At 40.5% G+C, this 20817-nt stretch overlaps 1 protein-coding gene across 1 annotated transcript in view; it reads right to left on the bottom strand.

Annotated features, from left to right (window-relative positions):
* Positions 1-20817, bottom strand: part of LOC126259352 (probable cytochrome P450 301a1, mitochondrial) — a 222350-nt gene that overhangs the window by 134082 nt on the left and 67451 nt on the right. The window lies entirely within an intron of this gene.

Raw genomic sequence — 20817 nt, 5'->3', positions numbered from 1 at the left:
TCAAAAGCCAGTATCGATTTGCATAATGACCTGCAGAAGATTGATGAATGGTGCAGGCTCTGGAAAGTGACCCAGAACGTAAATAAACGTAGCATATTACGCATAATAGGAAAAGATATCCACTACTGCACAGTTATACTATTGATAACAGATTTCTGGAACAGCAAAATATCTAGGACTAACGACCTTAAATGGAATAACCAGATAAAGCAACAAGTACTACAGGCATATTTCAGACTGAGATCCACGGGAAGAATCTTACGGAAATATAACTTATCCACGAAGGAAGTGGCATCCAAGGCGCTCGTTCGACCGATTCTGAAGTATTTTTGGTCTGTCTGGAATCATTGCCATGTAGGACTGACAGAAGAGAGAGAGAGAGACAGAGAGAAAGAAGATCCAAAAAAGAGCGGCGTGTTTCGTCAGGGGAGCTTCTGTCGGCGCGAGAGCGTTACCCAGATGCCCAATAAATTCCAACGGCAGACGTTACAAGATGGGCGTTGTCCATCACGGAGATGTTTACTAATTAAATTTCTAGTGAGCTCTTTCCAGGAAAAGTCGGACAACGTAATACTCCTGTTGTTGTTGTTGTGGTCTTCAGTCCTGAGACTGGTTTGATGCAGCTCTCCATGCTACTCTATCCTGTGCAAGCTTCTTCATCTCCCAGTACCTACTGCAACCTACATCCTCCTGAATCTGCTTAGTGTATTGATCTCTTGGTCTCCCTCTACGATTTTTACCCTCCACGCTGCCCTCCAATGCTAAATTTGTGATCCCTTGATGCCTCAAAACATGTCCCACCAACCGATCCCTTCTTCTAGTCAAGTTGTGCCACAAACTTCTCTTCTCCGCAATCCTATTCAATACCTCCTCATTAGTTACGTGATCTACCCACCTTATCTTCAGCATTCTTCTGTAGCACCACATTTCGAAAGCTTCTATTCTCTTCTTGTCCAAATTGGTTATCGTCCATGTTTCACTTCCATACATGGCTACACTCCATACAAATACTTTCAGAAACGACTTCCTGACACTTAAATCTATACTCGATGTTAACAAATTTCTCTTCTTCAGAAACGATTTCCTTGCCATTGCCAGTCTACATTTTATATCCTCTCTACTTCGACCATCATCAGTTATTTTACTCCCTGAATAGCAAAACTCCTTTACTACTTTAAGTGTCTCATTTCCTAATCTAATCCCCTCAGCATCACCCGATTTAATTTGACTACATTCCATTATCCTCGTTTTGCTTTTGTTGATGTTCATCTTATATCCTCCCTTCAAGATACTGTCCATTCCGTTCAACTGCTCTTCCAAGTCCTTTGCTGTCTCTGACAGAATTACAATGTCATCGGCGAACCTCAAAGTTTTTACTTCTTCTCCATGAATTTTAATACCTACTCCGAATTTTTCTTTTGTTTCCTTTACTGCTTGCTCAATATACAGATTGAATAACATCGGGGAGAGGCTACAACCCTGTCTCACTCCTTTCCCAACCACTGCTTCCCTTTCATGCCCCTCGACTCTTATAACTGCCATCTGGTTTCTGTACAAATTGTAAATAGCCTTTCGCTCCCTGTATTTTACCCCTGCCACCTTCAGAATTTGGAAGAGAGTATTCCAGTTAACGTTGTCAAAAGCTTTCTCCAAGTCTACAAATGCTAGAAACGTAGGTTTGCCTTTTCTTAATCTTTCTTCTAAGATAAGTCGTAAGGTTAGTATTGCCTCACGTGTTCCGACATTTCTACGGAATCCAAACTGATCTTCCCCGAGGTCCGCTTCTACCAGTTTTTCCATTCGTCTGTAAAGAATTCGTGTTAGTATTTTGCAGCTGTGACTTATTAAACTGATAGTTCGGTAATTTTCACATCTGTCAACACCTGCTTTCTTTGGGATTGGAATTATTATATTCTTCTTGAAGTCTGTGGGTATTTCGCCTGTCTCATACATCTTGCTCACCAGATGGTAGAGTTTTGTCATGACTGGCTCTCCCAAGGCCATCAGTAGTTCTAATGGAATGTTGTCTACTCCCGGGGCCTTGTTTCGACTCAGGTCTTTCAGTGCTCTGTCAAACTCTTCACGCAGTATCTTATCTCCCATTTCATCTTCATCTACATCCTCTTCCATTTCCATTATACTGTCCTCAAGTACATCGCCCTTGTATAAACCCTCTATATACTCCTTCCACCTTTCTGCCTTCCCTTCTTTGCTTAGAACTGGGTTGCCATCTGAGCTCTTGATATTCATACAAGTGGTTCTCTTCTCTCCAAAGGTCTCTTTAATTTTCCTGTAGGCAGTATCTATCTTACCCCTAGTGAGACAAGCCTCTACATCCTTACATTTGTCCTCTAGCCATCCCTGCTTAGCCATTTTGCACTTTCTGTCGATCTCATTTTTGAGACGCTTGTATTCCCTTTTGCCTGCTTCATTTACTGCATTTTTATATTTTCTCCTTTCATCAATTAAATTCAATATTTCTTCTGTTACCCAAGGATTTCTATTAGCCCTCTTTTACCTACTTGATCCTCTGCTGCCTTCACTACTTCGTCCCTCAGAGCTACCCATTCTTCTTCTAGTGTATTTATTTCCCCCATTCCTGTCAATTGTTCCCTTATGCTCTCCCTGAAACTCTCTACAACCTCTGGTTCTTTCAGTTTATCCAGGTCCCATCTCCTTAAATTCCCACCTTTTTGCAGTTTCTTCAGTTTCAATCTGCAGTTCATAACCAATAGATTGTGGTCAGAATCCACATCTGCCCCTGGAAATGTCTTACAATTTAAAACCTGGTTCCTAAATCTCTGTCTTACCATTATATAATCTATCTGATACCTATTAGTATCTCCAGGATTTTTCCAGGTATACAACCTTCTTTTATGATTCTTGAACTAAGTGTTAGCTATGATTAAGTTATGCTCTGTGCAAAATTCTACAAGGCGGCTTCCTCTTTCATTTCTTCCCCCCAATCCATATTCACCTACTATGTTTCCTTCTCTCCCTTTTCCTACTGACGAATTCCAGTCACCTATGACTATTAAATTTTCGTCTCCCTTCACTACCTGAATAATTTCTTTTATCTCGTCATACATTTCATCAATTTCTTCATCATCTGCAGAGCTAGTTGGCATATAAACTTGTACTACTGTAGTAGGCATGGGCTTTGTGTCTATCTTGGCCACAATAATGCGTTCACTATGCTGTTTGTAGTAGCTAACCCGCACTCCTATTTTTTTATTCATTATTAAACCTACTCCTGCATTACCCCTATTTGATTTTGTATTTATAACCCTGTAATCACCTGACCAAAAGTCTTGTTCCTCCTGCCACCGAACTTCACTAATTCCCACTATATCTAACTTTAACCTATCCATTTCCCTTTTTAAATTTTCTAACCCACCTGCCCGATTAAGGGATCTGACATTCCACGCTCCGATCCGTAGAATGTCAGTTTTCTTTCTCCTGATAACGACATCCTCTTGAGTAGTCCCCGCCCGGAGATCCGAATGGGGGACTATTTTACCTCCGGAATATTTTACCCAAGAGGACGCCATCACCATTTAATCATACAGTAAAGCTGCATGTCCTCGGGAAAAATTACGGCTGTAGTTTCCCCTTGCTTTCAGCCGTTCGCAGTACCAGCACAGCAAGGCCGTTTTGGTTAATGTTACAAGGCCAGATCAGTCAATCATCCAGACTGTTGCCCCTGCAACTACTGAAAAGGCTGCTGCCCCTCTTCAGGAACCACATGTTTGTCTGGCCTCTCAACAGATACCCCTCCGTTGTGGTTGCACCTACGGTACGGCCATCTGTATCGCTGAGGCACGCAAGCCTCCCCACCAACGGCAAGGTCCATGGTTCATGGGGGAAGATTACTCCTGTAAGAAAATGAAACGCATACAGCCGTCCTTATGATTTTATTTATTTCGTCACTACCAGTATCGGCGCTTCAGTGCACCATATTCAGACCGTAGTTGATGCTGAAGAGGTTCACACGATCCCTACACATACCGCATCACTCGGCAACATAACTGGTTACGCAGACTATCTGTAAACTTGGGGTACTAAAAACGAAGTTTGGCCACTGACTCGGTACATATAGGGATCGTGTCAACCCCTTCAGCACCAACTACGGCCTGAAGATGGCGCATTGAAGCGCCGCAACTGGTAGCTACAAAATAAATAAAACCACAAGGACGACTGTAGGCGTTTCATTTTCTTACAGTAGTAAACGGCCAGACTTCCAGTCAAAAGGAGGGACACACAAATCGTATTATTCCCTCCCACATACATCTCGAGAAAGGACCACGACGAGAAAATTAGAGTTAATGCAGAGGCTTACCGACCATCATTCTTCCCATGCGCCGTTCGCGACTGGAACAGGGAAAGAGGGGTCAGTTAGTCGTACTAGAAGTAGCCTCCGCAACACACCATTAGGTGGCTCGCAGAGTGTCATACAGGTCTAGATGCACGTATGATTCAGTGGATAAAATGCAATTTGTGTACAAAATAGATTGCAAACAAAATCCTATTATGCTGTAACATCAGTACTGCTTAAATGCATGGGACCCACATTAAGTCAGAGAAACAGAAGACTTATAGCATATACAGAGGAGAACGGTGTGAATGGGCACGTTATGTTGATTAGCGACAAATTTTAACAGGAATGTTGAAAAAATCTCCAACCGAATAAAAATACCGTACAACTAGAAACCTTCTTTAGTGCAGAAATTACGACTACATTTCACTCAGATTGGTATCTATCTCAAGCAGATAAAATCAGGCAAATTGCAGTTCGTGCAGATACATACTTTGCTTTCCAACCTCCATTCGTGATCAGAACAGAAAAAAACCTTTTATTTGCTTGCAAAAATTTACATAATGCCCTTGGAGAATAAATCTGCATTCACTGATTTCAATACATATTCTTTTTTTGTCTTGATTGCATTAATGCTTTTAATGGCCGGTTTCGGTCTGACATGGACCATCCTCAGATCTGTTGACAACAGTAAAATATCTAATCAGCAAATACTCTACGAAATGCAAAACATAGTGGTACCACGCCATCGTCAAAAATCAGTTCCACGAGAACGTACCTGGCTGTAGCGGTTACAAGAATCAGCGAACTCATAGGCTGCGTCACTTAAAAAAATAGTGGTTTGATAGAATCCACGTTAAGCCTATAAATGAACCAAATCGTGAGCGTATTTCCTGTGGTTGAACATACCGACGTTGGTACACATTTCTCAAAAACTATTTGTTCAGATCAAACCAAATTTGAGACGTGCAAAAGTTGTCATACCTTTTTAAAGTGTAATATTTATATGGGAGTAGCATTGTTAGCACGGAAGTAACTCACAGACAAGCAAGTGACCTAAAAAAATGGCATTTAAAAAATGTAATATCTAAATATTTCTCCCACTTTTCATTTGACTGGCATAATTCTAGTAAATTTTAATGAAAGTAGTGTAATTAATTTCTGCACCAAGTTTCATTGACATAGATGTTTTAGACTCAGAGAAAATTATACCTAAAGCTAATATGTCATACATTCGGAAAAATGAGGTTAATGTTGCTATTATCTGTTCAATCTACTGTAACTAAAACTAATTAGGTCCATAGCTGTCATTGTTGAGAGTTTCTGTATCCTCCAGCACACGTTTGGAGGCCCTGTTTGAATTCTGGGTTCTTTTTCCATTTGTAGGGCACTTTTCTCAGCCTCAGTGCCCTCAGCTAGTCAACTGACAGATTCTGTGATCATATCACATAAAACTTTCAGCCTGCTGACTAGCCCATTGTAGAAACACGACCCGCATCCATGACGCCTGTTCTTAGGGTTCTTAGGCGCATAAATACTGCTTTAGGCTAGTGGTTATTGAAACTTTCATTGGAATTTTGAGTTCTCCCATGGATGGAAGTAGTAAGCACGTTTTTGCTAGCTAAATCCCTATAGGCTAGGGGTGGTTGTATCTACGTACATCACATTACACCAGCTCTCTTACTCCATGACTCAGGGCCCTTTCGACAGAGAGAATGACAGGAGTCTTCGACTGTAGTAACCCTGTTTTTTCCTTCATTCTTAATTATTATTATTTCTCCGTAGTATTCTGTTCATATTTACGATAAATACCGATAAAATATAACTATAGACACAATGATATTACTTCTTGAAAAAAAGCGTCTTCTCAATCACCGAAACGAGTAAACCGTAAACAGATCGCGGTATTTACGTTCAAACGCCACGAGCATTCGCTAGCACCGAGGTGGCCAACATGTAATGCAGGGTCAAAAATAAACAGAGTAAGAGCAGAGAAAGTCTGCTGCAGCCGAAATAAACACAGTTGCATTGAGAAAAGGGGGTGTAGCAATGTTTAAAAAAGTTGCTCTCTCTTTTTTATCAGCACACACGTAACATACAAATATCATACACATTCTTGTTCAGGAACGACCAGGGTATAACTTAACACAGTTTTAAAAAATTCGTTATTTGAAAAGATTTTCACTTTCTGATACGCTTAAGGCTACTGCCGACAGGTGGCTTCCGGTACATTTGTGACATTTGAATAAAACGTATACACCTACACTGAAAAATAATAATTTTTGTTTGTTTGGTGAGAATACTGTTTTTGGAAGCACTTAGTTAAAATCTGTCATTCGTCAATGTTAAAAGACATTACAAAACCAGGCATTTGATTAAATTCGCTCTGCTCATTCAGGATTAGATTTGAATCTTGTATTTTGTGAGTGCGTTCGATGTTTGATGATCGTATGGGAAGATAATGTTTTGTATTTCGTAGAGTATTTACTGCTCAATTATTTTACTGTTCTCTACAGAACTGAGGATTGTTCATGCCGAGCCGAAAAAACTCATTTAAAAAAAGTAAACGCAATCAGTAAATCTTTCTTAATACACAGGGTGATTCAGTTGCTCCAAACGCTGTCTTTTATGCAACCCGAAATGTTGTAGCTGATCATTGCAAACCATGCGCGAAATTTTCATAATCTTTCGCTGGCTAGGCGCAAACTACTAGTCCAACAGCAAAAATGAACAGAACCTTATTCTAAGAAATTTAATGTAGTTAAATTTTGTACTGGAATACGTTTTCACTAAATGTCGTAGTTTTCGAGTTATTCGAGGAAGATGTACAAAAGTGATCTCCGGATGTACCTCCAATCCCGTACTCAGTCCCCACGGGTCAGGATGTCTACCACCGTACAAATATTTGTGGCTGCAGAAATTATTTCCCACATTCGAACCTTTTTTAGTCTGCCGTCATTCTGTCACCGGCTTACTCGACCAGTTACAAATAATAAAATCGACGTTTGTGTAAATTTTACCTAACAGTTTTGTGAGTTTTAACAGCATAAAATAAGCAATCGCATCGTTGTACTCATTAGGCCTTCTAAGTACGAAACTACTGTGCTTGGAAGCGTTAATTTTGGATAGAATTGTCAACGTTATTAGTTTTTCCATAACGTTTGCGAAAGTCATTTTTCGTTGATGACCCTTACGGGCACCATTAGATTAAGAGTGTTTACGAAGTAGCAGATTATGCTGGTTACGTAATAGCCAGATCAGTATTGGGAATAGTTCCTGTAGTCGGAAATTTTTGTGCAGTGATATGAGGGAGCGCCACGAACAACATATTAGAAATCGTGATGGTGACGGACGAGTGTGAGGTGGAGGTGCGTTTGGACGTGACTCTCCTACGTTTTTCTTGAATAACTCTAAAAACGTATCCCAATACAAAATTTAACTGCATTATTTCCCAGATAAAGGTCTTGCTCACTTTTTCTGTAGGACAAACAGTTTGCGCGTAACGAGAGAGAGAATATCAGAATATCGTTCATGGTTTATGAATGCCAGCTATAATATTGTAGTCTGCATAAAACGACAGCATCAGGGGCAGCTGAATCGCCCTTCATAGTGATTTTGAGAAATTAGATGTAGATCTCGAGAAAACCTCAACATTAGTCGTTATGTTGTACATCATATTGCTTTACACACACACACACACACACACACACACACACACACACACACACATATTAAAATGTCTGTAGATAAGTCAGTGAAATACACTTGCTTGAATTCTGTACAGTGCATAACATCGCTAAGAAACGAGTCAGTAACAAAATTTTCTCCCCAATTTCATCTTCATTCATGAATTAATGACTAAAGAAAAGTGCTGCAATATAATTTTTCCAAATACATTAAAAAGTTAATAACCACTGTCCATAAATCGAAAATATGTTATTTCTTCTGTTCATTTAAACTGCCCAAGGAATCGAATTTGACGTGGAAAATTAGACTTATGAAGCGTCTTGCTAAAGTGTTGCTGGGAATAAGAATCTCATCTTCTGAATACTTGTAAAGTTTTACTGCGTGCACCATAATAACATACAGCAGTATGTTTATGGGCTGAAAGCTGTGGAAATGTGTAAGGCAAGACTCGGTTCTCTTTCCTTTTTTCCAAAACTCGGAAAATGATGTTGCTTTCGCTAATTGTCCAATCTTTCTGCTAAGAAAATGAATTTTCCCATCATTAAACTTTCACTCTGAGATCTGTCACAGGCTCCAAAAAGCATAAACAGCGCTTCCACACTGGAGCACAATGCACAGGGTGGGACCTTTAAACATTTCCGCGTTCTGTTGCTATGAGAGTGCGACGACGGCACCGTCACGACAGCAGGAAATTCACGCTCCACCCGTTCCAAAAATTCTCGGCTCACGGGTCCATCTTGGCGCAGCCACGTCCAACAGCAATATTCTTGAGAGCGGCCCCATCGAAATCGTTTCACTCTCACTAGTGAAACTACAAGCGTAACTGTCTATCAGAATAATTCAGTGCCCACCAGAACAAAAAAAGCAACCCGCAAAAAATACTGGACGCCGTATCGTGGCTCGTGGTCTACGCACATGGGGAGGATATGACTTTTACTGATCGCAGTTGCTGTGCCAGAACTCTCTAAAAAGTGCACAGACTGTCACTCTTTTCGTTTTCAAAAGCAACTACCAAATAAGACCAAGAACTAAATCCAAGATAAAAAGTGCGGCTTCTTTAGCTGCCTACATCACTTTTCCCTATACTCTAGCACAACAAACGGCACAAAATGTGACTTAGTGCTGTTCGCGTTAGTTTCGCTGTTCGCTTAATGGTTTTGGTGTTTTCAGTTCCGGATTTTATACGTTTAATGTTAGCCGTGGGAACTCAATCCGTGGAGTTTAAGAGTTCGTGCGCGTAACTGTGTTATACTGTGACTTAATGGATCCTATATTGGCAGACGGAAGGGAACCAAGTATCCCGCTATTTCCGTTTTTATACTGGCGTATGAACCTGGCGTCTAGCGGTAGCATCGTTGATTACTAATCAAATCGTCCTCTGTCCCTGGTTCGAACTGCACCATTGCTTTTCGAGTAAGAAGTAACAGCAATGGAGGCCGAAGACCATCTTTCTGCCAACGATCTTGTTAAAGAGGGCCGAAGAGTGGACAGACGTTAAGGGCATTTTCTTGCACTTGGGATGGTAGACTGCCCCGCAAGGCGGAATAATCAGCAGTGATCAACGGCATGAGGATGCAGGAGGCAATGTAAACCACTGCGTTAAAGACACACAATATTTTTGCACCGAGCATTTGGCCTGTAAGTGAAAAAGTGTGTAACAATGATCTCCCCAGTGGCAAAAGGTTTCGGAATAGTCCCCCATTCGGGTCTCTGGGAGGGGACTACCAAATGGGAGGTGCCCGTGAGAAAAATATTGAATAACCCATTAAAAGATAACGTTCTCCGAGTCGATACGTGAATGTCGGAATTTCGAACGTGGTAGGGAACCTATAAAATCTGAATAGGGAAATGCAGAGGACGGTTCTAGGCGCTTCAGACTCGGGCATGGATGTCTGTGATAGGTTAGTTAGGTTTAAGTAGTTTTAAGTTCTAGGGGACTGATGACCTCAGATGTTAAGTCCCATACTGCTCAGCGCCATTTGAACCATTTTTTGCAATTACATGTGGTATATACCGTCATCTGGATTTGCACTATTCTCGTTCTTGATTGATGTTTAGATTGGGTCTGTGCACACCACGCACCACCGCTTTCAGTCTAAGCTCAGGTTCTAAATTTTTGCCTAACAAAATTGCACACTGAATTCATGTTTTGATGTTTTCAGACTCGCGGTGTGCTACAGTTATTGGCAAAAAAAAAAAAAAAAAAAAGTAACGAACCCAGGCACAATACATGCACAAAAAGAAACTGGTAGTAATGCAATTTTAGCCCGCAAAACGCCCTGAGCAAAGGAGGAAATTTTGGGCAATGAAGCTATGGGACACGTTTCGCTGGCTTCTTTTCCCTAATCATTCGTCAGGCTCCACTAGGCGGTCTTATCGTAGCGTGTTCATCTTCTGCCGTTAGGTCAGACGATAGAAATGCCACTTGCACGCTTAGAGTAGCAGACTGATGGTGACCAACTTTAAACAGAACTTGATTAATTTTCACACACATTTACTAAAACAATAAAAATCATAGATATTACGTAACTTGATTCTGGATGCTGTTTACAATTGACAATCTGAAGTTCCTTTGGTCTTGGTACGTTAATCTTATTCTCACATATCTCTGATACTTGACAAAGTGTCTATACATTTCTCTTCATCGCTATGTACAGGAATATGATAATCTTATTAGGCGCAGACTGAATCTTGACTATAGACTGGTGCATACTAATGCAGACAAATGCAGACTGACTAATCGGAGGTCTGTACACTCGTTATAATACCTCGCGCGTTCAGGTATCACTGCGCGAGTGTGATCCGCGAGGAGAAAAGGTTCTACGTTAGCAGCTATCTCATTGGCTGCGTGACATATTAATACGCGGATCGGCGGAAGCAGAATTTGGTCCGTCTCTAAAGGCAGCGCCATCTCGTAGTGCGGAGACGGACGAGCGCTGCGCCTGCGCTGTTGTGCTTACCGGGGCGCGCTCTAGTGGGAAAGTTGTGTACGCGCTGACTACGCAGAACTATGTACACAACACATCCCTTTCCTGCAGCTGATAGAACTGTCAATGCCAGAAAGAAAAACATTAATATTACACCTCGACGAAGAATGCATCAAAGCATAACAGAGAGGATCAACCAACAGAACCTTCAGGATCCCCATTAGTGCTGTACTCTACAGAAGCCATACCCCAGATCTCTGCTACACGGAGCTAACCAGTAATTCAAGGTGCTTTTGAGAATAGCTACTACCTTTTCGAAAAATGTTCCTCAGTACCAACAGTTCCAAAATTCTACTTCTGTAATTAATTATTGAGAAATATATCTTTTGATATATATATATATATATATATATATATATATATATATATATTTATTTATTTATTTATTTATTTATTTATTTATTTTTTTCTCCCAAAACCCTGGATCGATTTCAACCAGATATGGCACACAAAGAGGAGGCCTCACAAATATCACCACTATGGAGTTTATAATGCTCTAGCTCCAATAGAGATATGGGCAAAAATGCGTTTTTCCATCCCTTGGCGTATACGTTGCCCGGCATGACAGGCATGTTGTTTGAGAACAGTATTGGTCTGCCAACTCAACCTGATTTGCTTAGAATCATACAAGTCAGAGGCAAGAAATGGTTTTCCAGGCCTCGACATGTAGCATGGCTTGCATGACAGGCGAGTTACGTTTCGAGTAGTATCTGCCTGCTTTATTGACCTGTTTTGCGTGGCAGCATGTACATCGGCGGCAAATAAATGATTTCCAAGCCCTCCATGACGAGCTTCTTCTAAGAGGAGTATTGCATGCTTCACTGAACGGCATTCATGAGCTATATAGTATGTGATCAAAGGCATTCTGACACCCGCCCAAACATACGTTTTTCATATTAGGTGAATTGTACTGCTCCTACTGCCAGGTACTCCATACCAGCGACCTAAGTAGTCATTAGACATCGTGAGAGAGCAGAATGGGGGGCTTCGCGGAACTCACGGGCTTCGAACGTGGTCAGGTGATTGGGTGTCACTTGTGTCATACGTCTGTGCACGAGATTTCCACACTCCTGAACATCCCTATGTCCACTGTTTCCGATGTGATAGTGAAATGGAAAAGTGAAGGGACACGTACAGCACGAAAGCGCACAGGCGGACGTCCTCTGTTGACTGACAGATACCACCGACAGTTCAAGAGGATCATAATGTGTAATAATCTATCCAGACCATCATCCAGGAATTCCAGACTGCATCAGGATTCACTGCAGGTACTATGACAGTTAGGCGGCAGGTGAGAAAACTTGGATTTCATGGTCGAGCGGCTGCTCATGAGCCACACATCACGCCGGTAAATGCCAATTGACGCCTCGCTTGGTGTAAGGAGGGTAAACATTGGACGATTGAACATTGGAGAAACGTTGTGTGGAGTGACGAATCACGGTACACAATGTGGCGGTCTGATGGCAGCCTATGGGTATGGCGCATGCCCGGTGAATGTCATCTGCGAGCGTGTGTAGGGCCAACAGTAAAATTCGGAGGCGGTGGTGTTATGGTGTCGTCGTGCTTTTAATTGAGGGGGCTTGCACCCCTTATGTTTTGCGTGGCACTATAGCAGCATAGGTCTACATTAATGTTTTAAGCACCTCCTTGCATCGCATTGTTGAAGAGAAATTCGGGGATGGCGACTGCATCTTTCATCACGATCGAGCACATGTTCATAACGCACGGCCAGTGGCGGAGTGGTTACACGACAATAACATCCCTGTAATGGACTGGCCTGCAGAGAGTCCTTACCTGATTCCTATAAAACACCTTTGGGATGTTGACTAACGGCTCATTTCGTGCCAAGCCACACCGACCGAAATCGATACCTCTCCTCATTGCAGCACTCCGAGAAGAATGGGCTGCCAAACCTCCCAACACCTGATTGAAAGTATGCCTTCGAGAGTGGAAGCTGTCATCAAGGCTAAGGGTGAGCCTACACCAAATAGAATTCCAGTATTACCGATCGAGGGCGCCACGAACTTAGGTCATTTTCAGCCAGGTGTCCGGATACTTTTGATCACATAGTGGATATGCCGATGAGTGCGGCAGGGCACAAGCTGAAATAGAAGAGAATGGATAGAATGAGGGGGAGGAGGAAATAGACAGAGAGAGAGGAGGAGGAGAGGGAATTGCATAAGGCAGGTGAGAGTTTCTTTCTACCTCTCACCTGTCTTATGCAAGGAGGATGTGGTCAGAGGGAGGGGAGAGGATGATCAGAGGGAGAGGATTGGGGAAATCGATAAAGAAAAGGGGAGGAGGAAACAAAGAGACAGAGGGGTAGAAGGAGACAGGTATAGGTGATAGGGTGGGGTGGACAGAGGAAGGAAGGGGCGGACGCAGAGAGGGGGATGAGGAGATGTATTCACTGGATGTGTCGAATGCGTATGCTGGCGAATCCGCAGGGTATGGGCTAGCTTTGGCATACATTTTGATGTGGCTCCACAGTAACGTTTTACTTTTTAGTCTTGTTCGTAACGGACGCTCAACGGCAAAATTGATTGTGTAGTGACTGTTAGGTATTGTTTGTGTCAGTTTCGTCGAAAAATGCAGCATGCTTTACTGATGCACTCTCTTTGGCTTACGTACAAGCCATCATTTGTGCATGAAATTCATCAGATCGTGTTGTTGACCACGGAGCACCAATTCAGCGTAGAATTTCTGTATTTAAATTTTTACAGTTTTGTCGAATTTATGAAAGATTCTACACAAATTCGGCAGGCGACTTTCCATTCTGAAAGCATTTATCGCTGTAAGACTGGCGGCATGGTATGTGCTTCAAATTAACTTTCAAGTTATGATGACAGATTGCGTCTCTGTGCACTTGCTGCAGTCTGCCATGCACTACTGGACAGACAGCGCATTCCACCTTCGTCACACATGAGATTGTATGAGGCTATTTCCTGTGGATAAATGAATGTTGAGGAAGAGCCTTTCGACAAAATAAACAAAACTTATGCAAGTCATGAGGATGGTTGAAAACGTTTCTTGAGCATTTTGTAGTAAGGCAAAATAATGGGCAATGAAGACCAACAGAAAGTTGTTCATATGAACAAAACGTTACAGACCCATTTGATAGATTTTATGCACAGTGTGGGGCAGCGGATGGAAATTGATGCTGTTTTATATAAAAATGTTTTGTAATGGGGAAACAATTTCCCAGCCGGGGCGGCGGTGGAATTTATGTTGTTAATATAATGTTTTGTGAGGTAGAAAAGATGCATTCCCTGCCGTTCTAACCATATGTGGGGCGGCGAGTGGAATTAATTGTTATATAAATGTTCCTATTATTTATGCTGTTGTTTTGCCGTTCTCAACACTGGCTCTCTAACTACAATATTGGCAACCAGAAAGTGATTAGCAAAGCGTGAAGCCTGTAATTAGAATTCCTAGTGCCCACTTCATCTGAGAAATACACTTATAGCTACAGCTTATAGCTCTGCGGAATTAGGAGATTGTCTAGGATTTATAATCAAAAACGATCGTGAAAAAAAAATTGCTATATTCTGAAAGTCACAGATGAAAAAAAAAAAAAGAATCCACACAATCTGACTAATAGAGCAGTTCAGAGTCTAATGCGCTGATGCAACTATAACTGCCAAAATTAAATGTTTAAGTGAATGCTCGCCATAATTTGATGATAATGTTCATCAAACGCAACGCTAAATAATGGTAGAATGTCTGTCCCGCGACAGCATGTGAAAATACGACATATGCAAACTGAAGATAGATAATTAAAGTTATCCCAGAATTAACACTTCTCTCGAAAATGATTTCATGGTTACGCGTATCTCGAGTAACTTAATACAGCATCCGAGGCTGTTTATAGCAATGATACCGACGCGACGCGACTCCCGACACAGATGGTGTGCTATTCAGCGTCTGGAGAGAACTGGGGTCTTTTTTTTCCTCGCGCAGCGTTCTTATATATAAAGCCGCGGTGCGGACGGCTAAGGGAACGCCTGATCAAATCGGCTCTCCCAACTAGCGGCTGGGCTAGTAATGCACCACATTAAGTTATTGAATAAATCATTGCTTCCTTTGCTGATGGCCGATGAAGCTCTCAATTTAAATGTGCATTCAGCATACAGGTAAGTAATCATAATAAAAGTTTGACGTGGCTAAGTTAAATATTTTGGGTGAGAGAATTAATTTAATTACATTACACGCAGTAGACGAGCTCTGAACTTGCCCTTTGGAGATACGCTATCGCTATAGTTTTACAGTTATTCAGTTGAAACTTCTCACATCTTTATGATTATAGCGGATCTCCATTCTATTTAAATATAAACATCCTAGCCTTATTTATTAGCCTACTTAATCTATCTCGCTTCCTTAATTTTTAAGACAAAAACCAGAAAATTATGAATTTCAACAAAAATTTTAATTTGTGAGATCCAAAGTACTGTTTCTATTAAATTATTATGGAAAAGGAATCTAAATATAAATTTTTAGGTCTCTAGCTCTTTTCTGTTGTGCCAATGATTTTTACAGAAAAACGTCCAAATTTCGAAAATGGTTAAAGTTATCGAACTGATATTCAACACATATTAATTTAGTATTACTCGTGACATGCTAGAACCGTTTCAGGTTATTTACTTGATTTTAAAAGTATTGCGCAACATTTATGACGTCATAGCTAGTTACAGCGGACTGGCTGGCACACAATGGAAAGACTGATGTGAATTTTATACGGCGTGAGTAGGCTGCTTCCCTACATCACCCTCTACTTAATTTTTTTTTTAATGTGAACGACCGAAAAAAATTTAATTACAAAAAGGGAAGCAAGAGTACAGCTTAACTCCCTATGAAAATTAAAATTGAAATGTAAACATATAGAAATATTAAAAGAAAACTGATTACCTACTTTAATTATTTAAATTACTGGCATGTTCACTGCCTCTTAAGCAACATTATCACTCAAAATTCAAGCGAAACCAATGAAACACTTTGGCATACATATTGCCTTAGACAAACAAACCCATAAAATATGTAAAATTATGGAAATGTTAAATCCATTAAATACATTTTTACATACACAAATTCAAAGAAAATAACACAGTTATTCAAGATAGATAAACAGATGATTATATCTTAGCAGTCTTTTCTAAACCTGACAGAAAATTTCACAAATCATTTTTACACATGTGGTTGTAGCCGCTTTGGCTGGCGTTCTACACTTCCATTCACAAGGGTAGAGGAGGGGAAGTTGCTATGGTGTGCGTCCTTCACGTTCACTCTAAATTACATGGAGAAAGGGGAGGGGTCACTCTGAGTTGTGTCCAAGTCACTCCACGCTTCCACGCAGCTACCAGGCTACCATTATCTGGTTTGTCCTGTAGAACAAACAAAAAGAGCGCCTCAGACTCTGTTCACTTAACATCTAAGGGTGGGTCACAATGAAATGGGGATATATACATTTTATCTTTCAATATGTTGCTGGAACAAAGTTAACAGAACTTTTTCAATTTTACTCTCGTGGTTACTTAATTGTCATAAAATCGGTAAACAAATGGCTCAAAACGCCGTTAGTCACGTACTAGAGAAAATTTATGCTCAAGGCATACAATCATGAATCCTATTTAATTTCAATTTATCATTTCTGGGCCTGAACACTGAACCAATGCTCGGTACATTTCTGATACATTTGTATTTCAGTTACTTAGCTGACTCATCTTCGATTACCTTATTCTTAGAGATAGTATGAGTATATTTGATTAGCAGTTGTTTTCTCAGCTTCTTTGTACATGTGAGTAACTTTTGGTAATAGTACAGTTCTGAGTGTTCAAAACACACTACGTTTAGTTGACTACTAAATCCATTTATTGTTCCTCTGCTGCTGTGTCAGTTCCACATTTGCAATTATGTACTTACTTCATCGAAGTGTATTTATGCTGAGCTATAAATAATGCTTTACGTCTGCCATTAGGTTACTCAAATACGTTGCTAGTGTATGTACTTATTTAAGACTCACTCTATTAACATTTAAAGCATAGGATAGCACATTTATTTCATATCTATAGTGTATTGCAGCTGCTCAGTTTGCTCACGTGGCAATCCTTTTCCACTCGATCGGACGCTGAAACCACAGGTAGTCTCTCTCGACCTACCACTAAAGTGCATTAAGTAATTATGGACGAGCGTAATGCTAAAGTCCTTAAACCTATAGGACACCATGAGCTGCTCTGTCTCATCTAACGTAAGGGTACCTATGGTCGCATTCACGCCTCCAACTCATAACCTCTGTACATGTAGGTGTGTCCTGTCACACACTACACCAAAATAATGGCCAGTTCCAACCTTATAAATACTTCAGGGACGTGTCCTTCACGTCTCAACCACAAACACTGTTCAATTCTATTATACTGCCATTCCTTGCTACACAAGGTGAGTTTATTCTTACAACTTATCTACATATTTTTCATAACACTAAGCAATCTCTTTTATTATTAATTAGTTAGCTCTAATGCATACACTAGGTCTCATAGCCACTTCAGATCCGGCTTGTACACGAATTAGTACCTCTTTTTAAATATCTGTTGGTGGACATTTCCAATAAAACAACAACTTTGTACTTACAATATTACCAGGGTTCTATACATAATTGTTACTCAAATACATTTGTATCTTAATTACGTCATATTTCTCTGTTGTTTATGTCCCAGTTAGGTTTGTCACATTAGGTATTTTCTTCACTAATCGGTGGATAGAATGGTTACAGAACTCATGGCTTGATAGCCATGACGGAAAATTTTAGTATTTGAGAGTAAGCGCCGAAATTTTGGTGGATAGGAAAGATGAAGAATGAGTGAGACCTGAAATGGGAAAGAAGATCTCACACAGCTGGGACTGCACAGCTGCCACACTGTGTAGAGGTTACAGAACAACCTCCTCCCTACAGCATTCATTAGTTTATGAAAATTTTCATATTGGAAAGAAGGGGTCGAAATTTTTGTGGATAAGAAAGATGAAGAATGAGTGAGACCTGAAATGGAAAGAAGATCCCACACAGCTGGGATTGCACAGCTGCCACACTGTGTAGAGGTTACAGAACAACCTCCTCCCTACAGAATTCATTGGTTTCAGAAAATTTTCGTATTGGAAAGAAGGGGTCAACATTTTTGTAGACAGGAAAGATGAAGAATGAGTGAGACCTGAAATGGAAAGAAGATCTCACACAGCTGGGACTGCACAGCTGCCACACTGTGTAGAGGTTACAGAACAACCTCCTCCCTTTAGAGTTCATTAGTTTATTAAAATTTTCGTATTGGAAAGAAGGGGTCAAAATTTTTGTAGATAGGAAAGATGAAGAATGAGTGAGACCTGAAATGGAAAGAAGATCTCACACAGCTGGGATTGCACAGCTGCCACACTGTGTAGAGGTTACAGAACAACCTCCTCCCTACAGCATTCATTAGTTTATTAAAATTTCCGTATTGGAAAGAAGGGGTAAAAGTTTTTTTGGATAGGAAAGATGAAGAATGAATGAGACCTGTAAAGGAAAGAAGATCTCACACAGCTGGGACTGCACAGCTGCCACACTGTGTAGAGGTTACAGAACAACCTCCTCCCTACAGACTTCATTAGTTTATTATTGGCTTGATAACCATAACGGAAAATTTTAGTATTTGAGAATAAGAGCCGAAATTTTGGTGGATAGTAAAGATGAAGAATGAGTGAGACCTGATAAGGAAAGAAGATTTCACACAGCTAGGACTGCACAGCTTCCACACTGTGTAGAGGTTACAGAACAACCTCCTCCCTACAGAATTCATTCATAACCTTTGACCACGCCACGTCGATCTGAAAATACTTTATGATGCCTTTTTAAAACCTGTCTCAGTTCTTCCTTCTGATTAGCTGAAATTTTATCGATTTGCTGCAATTTAGCTTCTATTTTGATCAAAATAATTGCTTCTTCTTCTTCTGTGTTTAGCTTACTTTTACTAAGATTAACACCTTCGTCCCAATACCTCCTATTTTTCAGAACTCGTATAGGCAGCTCCCAAGTGTCATCATTAGTTACTACATGTTTATCACTAAAAGGTACTGTAATTACTCCGGTTATCGGCAAGACCATTTTTAAGGATTCTTTCAAAGTCAACAACACTCTGATATTTCGACAAGAAATCTATGCCAATTAAAACCTCAATACTGAGATTATTTACAATTAAGCATGGATGATCAATTAAATTACCATTAAAGTTAAAGGGCAGCAAAGCTTCTTGCTTTACCATTTTTGACACCTTGCCAGTAGCACCAATTATTATTCTTAGTCCTGATACCCTCATTACTGTAAGCTTGTCTTTACCAGGTAATGCATCAAAGAAGGACTGAGATATCGCACTCACCTCACTTCCACTGTCTAAGAGACAATGTACATTGATACCCAACATATTCACTATTATTATAGGGTGGCTTATTCTAGGTTGTACAGGTGGTTCCTCAAATTCAACCAATAGTTCCTTTTGAATTTGTCTCCAACTAAAGTGATCGACATCTGCCTTCATTACATTTAGGTCAAAGTGTGTAGGGGTTTCCTGAATTACATTTTCAGCTGCCTTTTCCAGTCGATCTATTAATTTCAAATCGAAACACCGCACGACTTCATTACATTTAGTTTGCTGAACATGACCCAAATTACTGTAGTCTGAGCGATTCTGCGCCTCCAGACCGGGCATAACACTAGTTACATCTAAATCACTTTTACTATTTTCGTCGGGTTCCTTCTCCAGTGACAACTGGTCACAGCTACTGGGTTCATCAACCCCCAACAGGCTACCCTCTACATTCTCACTTACCTCCTGCCCTAAATCTATTAGTACAGTATCAACATCCTTCACAGGCACTTAAGATAAGAGCACATCATCGTCATCGTAAATATAAGCATGAATTTCTTCTGCTTCTTCACCTGACAATTCAGTATTTTGTAGCTCCTCCCTATCATTACACTGCTGCGCCTTCTCTTTCTCTTCCCACTTAGAAAGCGTCTCTAACACGGTATCTATCAAATACTGTGAGTAATCTAATATTTCTGTTGTATCCTTAGATGCTACCGACCCTTCATCCACATGTTCAGTCTGAGTAACCTGATCTGTCTTACCAATTACCGTAACTACTGGCTTAGGAAAAGTAACCGCCTGGTGAGCGCCAGTATCCTCATAGACGGGAACTAGTTTTCCTGCCTCTGCCTACTATTGTTTCCTTTATTTCCATTATAGTTAACTGGCACAGCATTGCTTTCCGTACTGTTGTTTACCTGCATAATTTTGTATGGAACCAAATTACTATCATTTGGATGCCATTGTTGGTTCTGATAATTATTTCTCAAATTCCTACCTCTCTTAGGATGGCGAACACCTACTGTTCTGATGTTTACATTGCCATTCTGCTCGTTCTTAAAATTACTACTAGTGTTATTAGCATTTCTGTTATTACGTGCTTGCTCCTCATTGGCAGCCTCACGCTCTACACGTTCCAAATATTCAATGAAACGATCAAGATTGTCTCTAGGGGCAGATATAATTCTAGTTTGCCAATACCATGGCAGTTTGGCTTCAAGACCTAGTATTATCATTTCAGATTTCAGCTTTTCCGCCAAATGTGACAAACGTGAGATCCATGACCTAGTAAATTCTTTAATAGATTCCTTGCCCACATTGAAGCGTTTTCCACTCCAAAATTCTCTCAACACTTCATTTTGCTTATTACTAGACCAATACTCATTAATGAAAGCTGTTTTAAATTCCGCTAATGTTTAACACTTCAACATAACATCAGCTGATC

The sequence above is a fragment of the Schistocerca nitens genome, chromosome 5 (assembly GCF_023898315.1).
Source record: "Schistocerca nitens isolate TAMUIC-IGC-003100 chromosome 5, iqSchNite1.1, whole genome shotgun sequence".
Taxonomy (NCBI): Eukaryota; Metazoa; Arthropoda; class Insecta; order Orthoptera; family Acrididae; genus Schistocerca; species Schistocerca nitens.
Note: the sequence above shows the minus strand (reverse complement) of the source record. Positions and strands in the feature narration are given on the sequence as shown.